Raw genomic sequence first — 11,718 nt, forward strand, 5'->3', positions numbered from 1 at the left:
AGATCTGAATCATGGTCGTCTGCCATGGTGATGGGATGACTTCCAAATTTCCCGGCAACGGTGCCAATGTTCCGAGGGTTACCTAAAACTGTAGGTCAATCTTGGATGAGATCTTCTGTGTTGATCGGAGATGACGTGTCTGGCTTTGAGTGGAGGCCGGAGCTATCGTATCCGACTTGTTGAGCTGGGATGCACTGCCGATCCTTCGTCACCGGAGGGTGGGGGGTACTTGCAAAGGACTCCGATGCTTAAGTTAGCAAGGGTATTAAGCAGGTTTTTAGTAGAATCAGAGTATGAGTTATACCTGGGTACTCCAGTGTATTTATAGTAGTGTAGAGTGACCTTTTTAGATAAGATAAGTTAGTTATCTTATCTTATCTTATCTTATGAGTGAGGTCATCTTATCTTCAAGGGAACCACCCTTATCTCTGTAGGCTTGGGCCGCCTTTGGATTTGGTCGTGTTCCTCTATCTGGGCCCTTTATTGGGCTTTTCTGGCGATTTGGCCGAGCTCTTTGAGAAGAGGTCGGATAGTCTGACTTGAAGAGGTCGGTCACCTTGTCGCTAAACATCCCAGGTCAGATAGCTCGACCCAAGGTATGAACACTTTCCAACATGAACTGAAGAAAAATTTAAACTTTACCAAGAAATAAAAGGAACGATGAAAGAAGTAAAGAAACGAGAGCCAACCTGAAGAAAAAGGAGAAAGCTCTGCAGAAGTTGAAAGACGGAGCAACAAAATCGCCTTTCGAGCAAAGCACCAACAATCGCCAAACAGCGTCGCAGAGAAAAGGGGGGAAGTTACAGAGAAGAGAAAACCATTTTTGTGTGTAAAGTTCAAAATAAAAGAGGCAAGAGAAACGGGGCATTAAAAACTAATTAATGAGGATATTAAACCCTCGCACATTTTCAAGACAAGAATGCAAATGCAAAGCGCGCGCTTTTAAAAAGAAGCGAAGGAGAAACGCTTCACATTCAAAAGCTTCAGCAAAATCAACCAAAGTGCTCGAGCTCGGCTTTACCAGTGAAGGATTGGAATCCTAAAACTAAAGGACTCGACCTCAAAAGGAAGGCCGCACTCGAACAGGGGCACTGTTCATACCCTGAGTCGAGCTGTCCGACCCGGGTTGTTTAGCGACAAGTCGACCGACCTCTTTAGGTCAGGACTATCCAACCTCTTCTCAAAAGAGGTCAGCCAAATCACTAAGAAAGCCCAAAAAGGGCCCAACAGAGGAACACGACCCAAATCCAAAGGCAGTCCAAGCCTATAGAGATAAGGGCGGTTCCCTTGAAGATAAGAATGACCTCACTCAAAGATAAGATAAGATAAGATAACTATCTTATCTCCAGAAAGGTCACTCCACACTACTATAAATACACTGGAGCACCCAGGTATAACTCATACTCTGATTCTACAAAATACCTGCTTAATACCCTTGCTAACTTAAGCATCGGAGTCCCTTGCAGGTACCACCACCCTCCGGTGACAAAGGATCAGCAGCATAGTCAGCCCAACAAGTCGGACACAACCGCTCCAGCCGCCGCCCACCAGTCGGACGTGTCAGCTCTGACCAGTACAGAAGATCTCATCCGAGATCGACCTACAGTTTCAGGTAACCATCGGAACAAGAAGTGTTATTGAAATTCTGTTGCATTTGTTGTTGATTTTCTCACCCAAAATTTGGGTGATTCCTCCACCCCGAATTATAAGTCTTGGAGAAAGGGACATTATTGGAGGGTCTAAAAGATTTCCCGTGTAATTGACCTATTCAGGGAAAAAGTGACCATAATCATAGTTCTCACCTTGAGGAAATCCACCACTCATATCATAAGAAGCATCTTGTGTATTGATGGCTGAGACTTGCAATCTACTCAAGTGTTGAGTAATAGCACTTATCTGTTGAGACATGGCTTTATTCTGAGCAAGAAGTATGTTTAAAACATCCAATTCCATGACTATTTTCCTCACGGAGGTCCTCTCAGAAGAATACAGATATTGGTTGTTAGCAACAATCTCAATCAAATCTAGAACCTCCTTAGGGGTCTTTTCCATGTGAAGAGATTCTCCTGTGGAATTATCCAAAGACATTTTGGCAGCCTCAGTAACTTCATCATAAAAGATCTGTAACTGTATCCAGTCTGAAAACATGTCAGAAAGACACTTTCTGAGCATCAGCTTGTACCTATCCCAGGCTTCAAAGAGAGATTCACCCTCTTTCTGCCTAAAAGTCTGAACATCAGTCCTTAGTTTGGTCAGCTTCTGAGGTGAAAAGAATTTGGTCAGGAACTTGTTGACCAAATTGTCCCATGTATCCAAGCTCTCCTTGGGTTGTATGTCAAGCCACTACTTAGCTCTATCCCGTACATTAAACGAAAAGAGCAACAACCGATAAACATCAGGATGAACTTCATTGGTATTCACTATATCACAGATTTACAGAAAATTTGAGATGAATAAGTTTGGGTCTTCTTGCGGGAGTCCATGAAACTGATAGTTTTGTTGCACCAAAGTAATGAGTTTAGGCTTCAACTCAAAGTTGTTAGTAGCCACCGGAGGTACAACAATGCTACTACCATAGAAGATGGGACTAGGAGAAGTGTAAGAACTAAGAGTTCTTCTAGGTTTCTCAGGCACATTGGGAGCATTAGGAGCATTGACAGTTAGTAATGGCAACATTGTTGTTGTTGTTTAGCTCCATGATGAATTCTTCAGCATCCTCCTTAGAATTCTCTTTGAGACTCTCAACAGCTCTATAAGCTCTAACTTGCTGTTGATGCCTTCTAATGGTCCTTTCAATCTTAGGATCAAATTCAAGAAGAGGTTCCATGTCTCTGTTCCTACTCATAAACAAACAGAAAACAAGAAAAAGTGGGAATCTCTACGTCAGAGTGAAGAAAATTCCCAGTAAGATAACCTCAGTAAAGAAATAAAATAGAATAAACTAAAATAATAAAAAAAGGAAAAATTTTTGAAACATAAAAAAAATTTAACCAAAATTTTTGAAAATTAAAAGAAGGAAAATAAGAAAACAAAGGAAAAATTACTATTAAGTTGATGCACGGAAAACTTGTCACACAACAAATCTCCCTTCGGCAAGTGTACCGAATTTGTCGTCAAGTAAAAACTCACAATAGAGTGAGGTCGAATCCCACAGGGATTGATTGATCAAGCAACTTTAATTAGAAGAATGTTCTAGTTGAGCGAATCCAGAATTTGGGTTGAGAGTTGCAGAAAATAAAATGGCGGGAATGTAAATAACAGAAAAGTAAATGCTAGAATTAAAGGACTGGAAGTAAATGACTGAAAATAAATTACAGAATTGTAAATGGGAATGGGGGATTTGCTCATAAAAGTAAATGGCAAAAATTAAAGAGAATGGGTAAGATCAGAGATGGGGAGTTCGTTGGGCTTAGGAGATGTTGCAATTCTCCGAATCAAGTTTATTTTCATCTCTTCCTCAATCAATGCACTCATTGATCTCTTTGCAATCTTAAGTGATTAAATTACAATTTCTTGCAATTCAATCTCTCAAATCTTGATCAATAGCCAATTCCTTGGTCAATTGCTCATGAGAAGAGATGAAGTATGGTTACTGATTATACCACATGCATTTCCCAAATCAAGTATTGAGAGGGTTATAGTCACATACCCATCCAAACCCAATTTGGTCCAGTATGAGAAAGCATTTCTAGCTTGATCTCTTCATTCCTCTTTCAAGGTTCAAAAGAGATCCAAGTTTGAATAGCTTCTCTTCCAAGATAACTACTCAATTGGATGAAGATCGAAAGCTTTCAAGTAAAATCAAGAGGAAAGATAGAAGAAGAATAATGAAAATTAGTATTGATCCATCTAATTACAACAGAGCTCCCTAACCCAATGAAAGGGGTTTAGTTGTTCATAGCTCTTGAAAATGAAAACAAAGATGGAGAATACATCATAAAACTAGAAAGTGCAAAGAAAGTAAAATACAGAGAGTAGTTCTCTTTTTCCCAGCCCCCAGAACTCCTTTCTCAATTCAAAGCTACTCCTATATATACTACTCTTCTCAGCTTCTAGTGTGATTCTTCAAGTCTTGGGCCTTTGGATCTTGAGTTTGAAGCAGTTCCTTTCTTTATTTGGGCTTGGCTTTACTTGCAGAGAGAAAGTGCGAAGTGGGCGGAGACTTTGGTTCAAGACGTTAGGGGTGTTAATATTTAGTGAGAATATAAGTTCGAGAACGTTAGTGACACTTAACATTGTCACTACCGTTCCAATGCACCCCTTTGCCTCACGTTAAAACCCACGTTAACTAGGTTAACGTGGCTTTTAACGTTGCCCTGTTAACCTTCGAGAACGTTAGTGACACTCAACATTGTCACTAACGTTCCAGTGTGCCCCTTCTTGCTTCACGTTAAAGCCCACGTTAACTAGGTTAACGTGGCTTCTAACGTGGCTCTTGCCATCCTTCGAGGACGTTATTGACATTCAACATTGTCACTAACGTTCCAATGTGCCCCTAGGTCTCACGTTAGAGTCCACGTTAACTAGGTTAACGTGGCTTCTAACGTGGCCATCTTTAGCCATCCCAACGTTAGTGACATTGTTGAGTGTCACTAACGTTGGCTCATCCTTCATTCCTCATCGTTAGCTTCCACGTTAACCAAGTTAACGTGGAAGTTAACGTGACTCTTGGGGGTTGTGTGGTTGCTTCAATGTTACTGACAATGTTGAGTGTCACTAACGTTGTCGACAACTCTTCATCTCTTACATTAGTTCCCACGTTAACCAAGTTAACGTGGGAGTTAACATGGAACTTTGCACCATAGGCCAACGTTACTGACAATGTTGAGTGTCACTAACGTTGGCTTCTCTTCCCCCCCTTAACGTTAGAGGCCACGTTAACTAGGTTAACGTGGCTTCTAACGTTGCCACTTATGAGTAATTGCCAACGTTAGTGACAATGTTAAGTGTCACTAACGTTGGCTCAACTTCTCTTCTCCACGTTAGAGTTCACGTTAACTTAGTTAACGTGACTCTCTAACGTGGGAATTGATGGCTTTTTGAGAGTGTTATTGGCAATCACTTTTCTCATTATCCTTGCAAGTTACCTCCCCTTTTCTTGCTTATTTTTGGTCCTGAAATCAAGCAATAAAGTGCATCAAAGCTCTAGTCCAAGTCATGAGTAATGCAACATAATATTTGTCACTAAACTTATGCAAAATCCTCATGAAATTATGTAAAATGCACAATGTATGCTTGAATCAAGGCATAAGTGAATATCTACCCAAAACTAGCTTATTTCCTAAAGAAATGCATGAAACTAACCTAAAAACAGTAAAGAAAAGGTCAGTGAAACTGGCCAAGATGCCCTGGCATCACAACACCAAACTTAAAGCTTGCTTGTCCCTAAGTAAGTACTGGAACAAGAGAATGATGAATGGAATATCCAGCGGAATGAGTCATTCTTGTGGAAGTTATGTTACTGATTTTATGGTGGTTTCATGCATAGCAACTTAGGTTCATTCCGTTACTGGCTTTCAGACCTTTATCATGTCCTAAAATACCCACTTTGTTTATATCCCATGAGACCTTTATTCATTGATCCTTTTATTGTCATTTCAAGGGTTGTTTGTGTTATTTAGGCTAAGTGCTTTGTAAGGGGGCAACTCTTTAAGATAAGCTTTCAGCCAACACTCCCGAACCAGTTGGTTCAAGGTGCTAGGTGTTGAGACACCCCTAAGGACTTACTCCCTCAAGCCTATCCCCCATACATACACACTACAGGCATTTAGTTTATTTATTTTCTCTTCTTGAGACCTTGGTGTCCAGCACCTCTTTGGGTTACTAAATGTTCTGTAGTGAAGGTTACTCTTGATAGTGGACTTTCAGCTGATAATCCCGAGTTAGTTAACCCAAGTTACCAAGTGATAAGGCACCCCTAAGAGCTTATTCATCCAAGTAGATCCCTCACACAGGGGCACCACAGACACTTGCCTCAAGATTAAAACCATTGATGCCTAGCCTTATTGCTTACTCTTTTTCTTTTGTTTTTCACTTCCATTGTTCTTTCCCTTTTCTCTTATTAGGATCTTGTTATTAAATTAGTCTCATGAGTGTATCCAAAGCAAAGTATTCAGGCCAGATCATTGTCATCCCAGCCTTGTGGTTGAACCAACGTAGCTAACTTATGACTACCCCAAAGATTCATGAATGCACTTCCACATTATGAACTCTACTCTGGTCTTTTAAAAACATAATCATTCTCTTCTTCAATTTGATTTAAAATGGACAAGCTTACAAGTAAATAAGGGAATGATGCAGTGACATTTAAACCAGAAATCATGGACCTATTCAGAAGGAAAACTTAAAAGACAGAATTTTAAAAAGTTTAAACATAACATGGAAGCAGGTTCTATTTCATACAAGATCTTCCTTATTTAAAGCATAGAAAACGATGGACTAAAAAAAACTCCACCACCTTTCATTCATGTGGATGTCCATGCTCCCATCCTTGTTTGTCCTCATTGTGTCTCTCTTGAGTGCTTGTACTTCCACTTCCCTTGCCTTTTCCAAGCAGCTTCCTCCAGAAACCACTATCTTCCATCTTCTTCTTGAGTGTCTCCTTTTGCTGTTTCACTTTCCTCTCTTCTTGTTCTACAAATTCTTTTTGGACCTCATCATATGTAGGGATGGCATAGTGTAGCTGATGCATATTACTGGTCATGTAGTTCAACTCGGCTTGAGTGTTTACATAGAACTCCTCCCTATGTAGTTGCCTTCCTTCATTGAGTACACTGAACTCATTGAAAGTTTTCATTTGGGCTATCTGCCGCTGGTTGAGTTCTTGCAAGTGCTCCTCTTGAATCTCTTGCCTCTCATTCACTTGGTTGATGGCTTGAGTGAGCTGGGAGTATTGTTCCTGCTGCTGCTCCATTTGTTGTTTTTGCCATGCTTTCTGTTGGCTCAGCCGGTTCAGTATTTTCTCTTGTCCTTCCATATGTCTCTGTCCCAAATCTTCAATGGCTCTTAGAAGGTGAGTCATATTCAAGTTGGCTGGGTCATGATGCTCTTCTTGTTGATATTCTTCCTGATGATATTCCTCTTGATGAGCTTCTCCCTGGGCCCTTTGCCTTCCTATATGTGGCCTTCTTAGTTGCTGAGCCGGTGTGGTATAGACCATTCGCTCAAGTGTGACTGGCTTCCCTGGGTTCACCCAGTCTGGACTGCTGTCCTCAAATATTACCTTGGCCTTGTTGCACAAGCGGAGAATGGTGCTGGGGTACCAAAGTCTGGCACCTGAGTCAGCTTTCTCAGCTGAGTCTTGAATCCCTTCAGCAATGAGCTCATGCACTTTGATTTCCCCACCTTGTACTAAGCATTGTACCATAGTGGCTCGATTGATGTTAACCTCTGAATTATTAGCAGCTGGTAGGATGGACCTCCTTACAAGCTCAAACCACCATTTGGCTTCAGGGTGAAGGTCTCCTCTTTTTATGAATCTTGGTCTCCCATCTGAGTACCTCTCCCAGTCAGCGGCTATAACACATATATCTGATGCTATCTCTGAGAGCTCATCCTTATCGGGGCTTCTACTTATCCTTGCCTGATAACTCTCCTCATCAAAATGAGGTGATTTCAAGTGAAGAGCTCTTGTTATGGCACTTGGGCTGAAGTCCACCTCCCTTCCTCTCACATAGCTTTTGAATGTTAGGGCTTTGGTCTTATCCTCTCTAACTGCATTTGCATAGAATTATTTGATGAGGTTTCCATTGATCTTCCCCTCTGGACTGGTGAGCAATTGCCACCCCCTCTGTTCGATTTTTCTCCAAATCTGTGGTGATTCATTGGCATTGATTTGGAAGATTAACTCTGGCAATATCTTTCTGGCCCTTATCCGCTCAAATTCATGCTCATGAAAGGCAGTCTTGAATCTCTTGTCATCAAAAGGAGCACTCTCCATAGGTTCCTTCCTCTTTTGCCTCTTTGAGCTTGATGATGCCATGACTTGAGTTGTTGTTTGAGGGGGTTTGAGGCTTCGGATGGATGAAGAGTGGGTTGGTTAAAGTAATGTGTGATGAAGGGTTTAGTGTGCCAATAGAAGTGTGGAGAGTGGGGATTTGAATGTGAGGAGTGAGCATGCACTAAGGTTCACTTATATAAGAAAATCATGAGTGAATGAAGGGTGTGGATTGCATGAATGTTTACTAGATGGACGGATGGGGTTGTGTATGAAGGAAAGACAAGGATCATCACTTAATGAGAGTGATTGGTTCGGTCTTTAAGGGTCTTCTTTCTCCAATGTTGCATGGCCGCGTTTCCCCATGCGTTCTCTCTTGAGACATGTGGGTAGTGCTCTTCATTAAGTGGCAAAATCTCCCCCATTTAATTGTCCAATCAATCCCTTTTCATGCTTCTTTTCCTTTCCTATAAAGATTTGAAATAAGGAAATTAATATCATAAAAAAAAATTTAAACTCTACGGCTAGAATAAAAGGAAAGAAAGGATTTGATTGTTTATTTATGAATTCCAACTAACTAACTAACTATTGGTGGGTCCTTATATGCATTTTGGTGGCACCATGAGGTGACACCAAACTTAGTTTGGATCACTGTGATGGAGGTTTTGTGTTCAAAGCTCCCAAGACTAGCATGCATCTTGGTTTGCTTTGAACACCAAACTTGTTCCTCACTATATTCTGCATAAGAAGATTTTCACCAATTGTTTGTCAAGTTTGGATTGAAGTTCATAAAGATTGACTTATTCATTATCATCTGAAAGCATATAAAACATGGGTTGCCTCCCATGAAGCGCTTCTTTAGCGTCACTAGCTTGACGTTTTTCCTTCATCATGGTGGTTGGTAGTGCTTAAAGTCCTCCCCTCTTGCTGTGGACTTGTATCCATTGGTTGGATCAATGATCTCCACATGTTCCAGGGAAAGAACTCTGTTGATAGTGAAGACCTTAGGTAATTGAGATGGCACAGTAGGGAGATTAGGGGGAATATCTGGGAAGTAAGCTGAGACAACTATATTCCCTGGAGAGAAGTCTTCCGTAGGGATTTTCTTGTTCCTCCATCTCCTTGGTACCTTCTTCTTTGTTTCTTTTAAGGTTGCATTCCCCTTGGTGACCTCTTTTCTCCAAGGAGTTGTGATGCTGTCTTCACCTGCCTCTAGAGGTTTGGGTTCCTCCAACTCTTCCTTGAGCTGTGGCAATTGCTGTTTTCCTTGTTTGTCAGTTAAGGGGGTCTCAGAATGAGCTGGCTGTGCTTCAGTGCTTCTTTTTTCTTTCAGTGTCTCATTATCATCTGTGCTTAGTTCCTTGTCCTCTTGATCTGTTTTTTGTGAGAGTTTGAATACATCAAAGCTAAGTCATTCATCATGGATTCTCAATATTAGCTCCCCTTTCTCTACATCGATAAGTGCTCTGGCTGTAGCTAGGAATGGTCTTCTCAATATGATTGGGTGAGTGTGACTTTCTTCCATGTCCAGAATGACAAAGTCTGTTGGGAGAAAGTACTTCCCAACCTTTAGCAACACATTTTCCACCACTCCGATTGCTTGCTTTGGAGTTTTGTCAGCCAGTCTGACAATGACATCTGTGGGCATTATCTCATTGATCTGCAGCCTCTTCACCAGGGATAAGGGTAGTAAGTTGATGCTGGCCCCCAAATCACATAGTGCTCTGTCGAACATATTTTCCCCTATGGCACAAGGGATATGAAAACTTCCTGGGTCTCTTCTTTTTGTAGGCAACTCAGGTTGAATAAGGGCACTACATTCCTTGTTCATCACTATAGTCTGCCCTCCCTTGAGTGAGCTTTTCCTGGGAAGAAGTTCCTTCATATACTTGATGAATGCAGGCATTTGTTGAATTACCTTGATGAATGGTATGTTCACATGCAGAGATGCAAACAAGTCTAGGAACCTTGAGTATATTCTCTTTCCCATAGCACCATTGAGCAGTTGAGGAAAGGGTGCATAGAGCTTCAGCAACTCTTGTTGTGACATTTCTGGTTCTTTGTGATCTCTATCCTCCTCCTTTATTGAGTTGTCTTCAGGTTGTTCGAGAAGTTTTCCTTGCTTGTCTTCAGTCTCTTGATCACTTGTAGTGACCATTTTGCAATCTTCCCACCTTACTTTCTTTGCTTCTCCTTTGGGGTTTTTCTCCGTGTCACTTGGGAAGCTATCAGTAGGTTTGGGAATCTTCTCAGCTAAATATCCCACCTGGAATTCCAGCTTCCTAATGGTCTCTCCCTGGTTCTTAATATTGGCTCGCACCTCCTCTTTGAACACCTTATTTTCTTGAATCTCTTGGCATATTCCTTCAAGTAAGGCTTCAATCTTAGAGAGCTTGTCATCATTGATGAGTGATTCGGAGCAGATGTGCTGTTTTGGTTTTGATAAGTGTGTGGAGAAGTGTTGTTGTGGGGGTGTTGAGATGTCCTCTGGGTGAATTGCTGGTGAGCTGCATTGTTGTTGGGGTTGTAACGTCTCTGGTCTTGGTTTTGATCTTGCTCACTTCCCCACCCAAAGTTTGGGTGGTTTCTCCATCCAGGGTTGTAAGTCTTGGAGTATGAATCATAATTTTTCCTTGGTGAATTCCCAATGTAGTTGGCTTGCTCCTGACTCCCCTCTGCTTCTTCATTCACTCCTTCTTGGATTGTTGATGAGATGAGATTGCTGCTACTTGGTTCCTCTCCATCTTCTTGGTGAGGTCAGCTAGCTGCTGGGTAATGAGCTTGTTTTGGGCCAACAGAGCATCTACATTGTTTAGCTCCATCACTCCTCTTGTGTTCCCTCTTTCGGAAGCATAGAAGTAGTCGTTTTCTGCTACTGTTTCAATAACATCTATGGCTTCCTCAATGGTCTTCTTCTTGTTCAAAGATCCTCCAGATGAATGGTCTACGGCCTTCTTTGACTCATAAGAGAGCCCTTCATAGAAAATGTGCAGCTGCACCCATTCGTTGAACATGTCAGGTGGACACCTCCTTGTTAAGTCCTTGAACCTCTCCCATGCTTCATACAGAGCCTCACCATCTTGTTGCCTGAAAGTTTGGACCTCAGCTCTCAGTCTATTGATTCGTTGAGGAGGGTAAAATCTTGCTAAGAATTTGTTCACCACATCCTCCCAAGTTGTCAAACTCTCCCTTGGGAAAGATTCCAGCCACTTGGCTGCCTTGTCCCTGAGTGAGAAAGGAAATAAGAGCAGTCTATAGGCGTCAGGATGAACACCATTAGATTTCACTGTGTCACATATTCTCAGGAAGGTGGTCAAATGTTGATTGTGGTCCTCTTGAACACCTCCTCCAAACGAACAGTTGTTCTGAACAAGGGTGATGAGTTGTGGTTTAAGTTCAAAGTTGTTGGCATGGATTGTTGGCTTTTGGATGCTACTTCCACACTTGCCTGGGTTTGGATTGATGTAAGAGCCCAAAACTCTTCTATCCTCCCCAGCATGATTTGCTCCACCTCCTCTGCCATGGTTGTGAGTCTCTTCTTCATGATGATTTTCCATGTTTTCTTCCATGTTAGGTTCAAAGTACTCCTCAAAGTGTTCCTCCTCTTCTTCAGCACCAACTACACATTTTTCTTTTGCCTCCCTCCTTAGTCTAAGGAAGGTTCTCTCAGGTTCAGAATCAAAGGAAGTTGAAGCCCCGCTTCTTCTCCCTGTCATACAATCAACAAGTACAAGCAAAGAAAATAGGTGCAGACAGTATTTGTGTCAGAATTACTGTTAGTT

At 41.6% G+C, this 11,718-nt stretch overlaps 1 non-coding gene across 1 annotated transcript; it reads left to right on the forward strand.

Moving 5' to 3' along the window:
• Positions 1–10,948: 10,948 nt before the first annotated feature.
• Positions 10,949–11,052, forward strand: LOC112774720 (small nucleolar RNA R71). The gene has a single exon (XR_003189186.1). It is a non-coding gene; the product is annotated as a small nucleolar RNA R71 (small nucleolar RNA).
• Positions 11,053–11,718: the final 666 nt, after the last annotated feature.

This window comes from Arachis hypogaea, chromosome 18 (assembly GCF_003086295.3).
Source record: "Arachis hypogaea cultivar Tifrunner chromosome 18, arahy.Tifrunner.gnm2.J5K5, whole genome shotgun sequence".
NCBI lineage: Eukaryota > Viridiplantae > Streptophyta > Magnoliopsida > Fabales > Fabaceae > Arachis > Arachis hypogaea.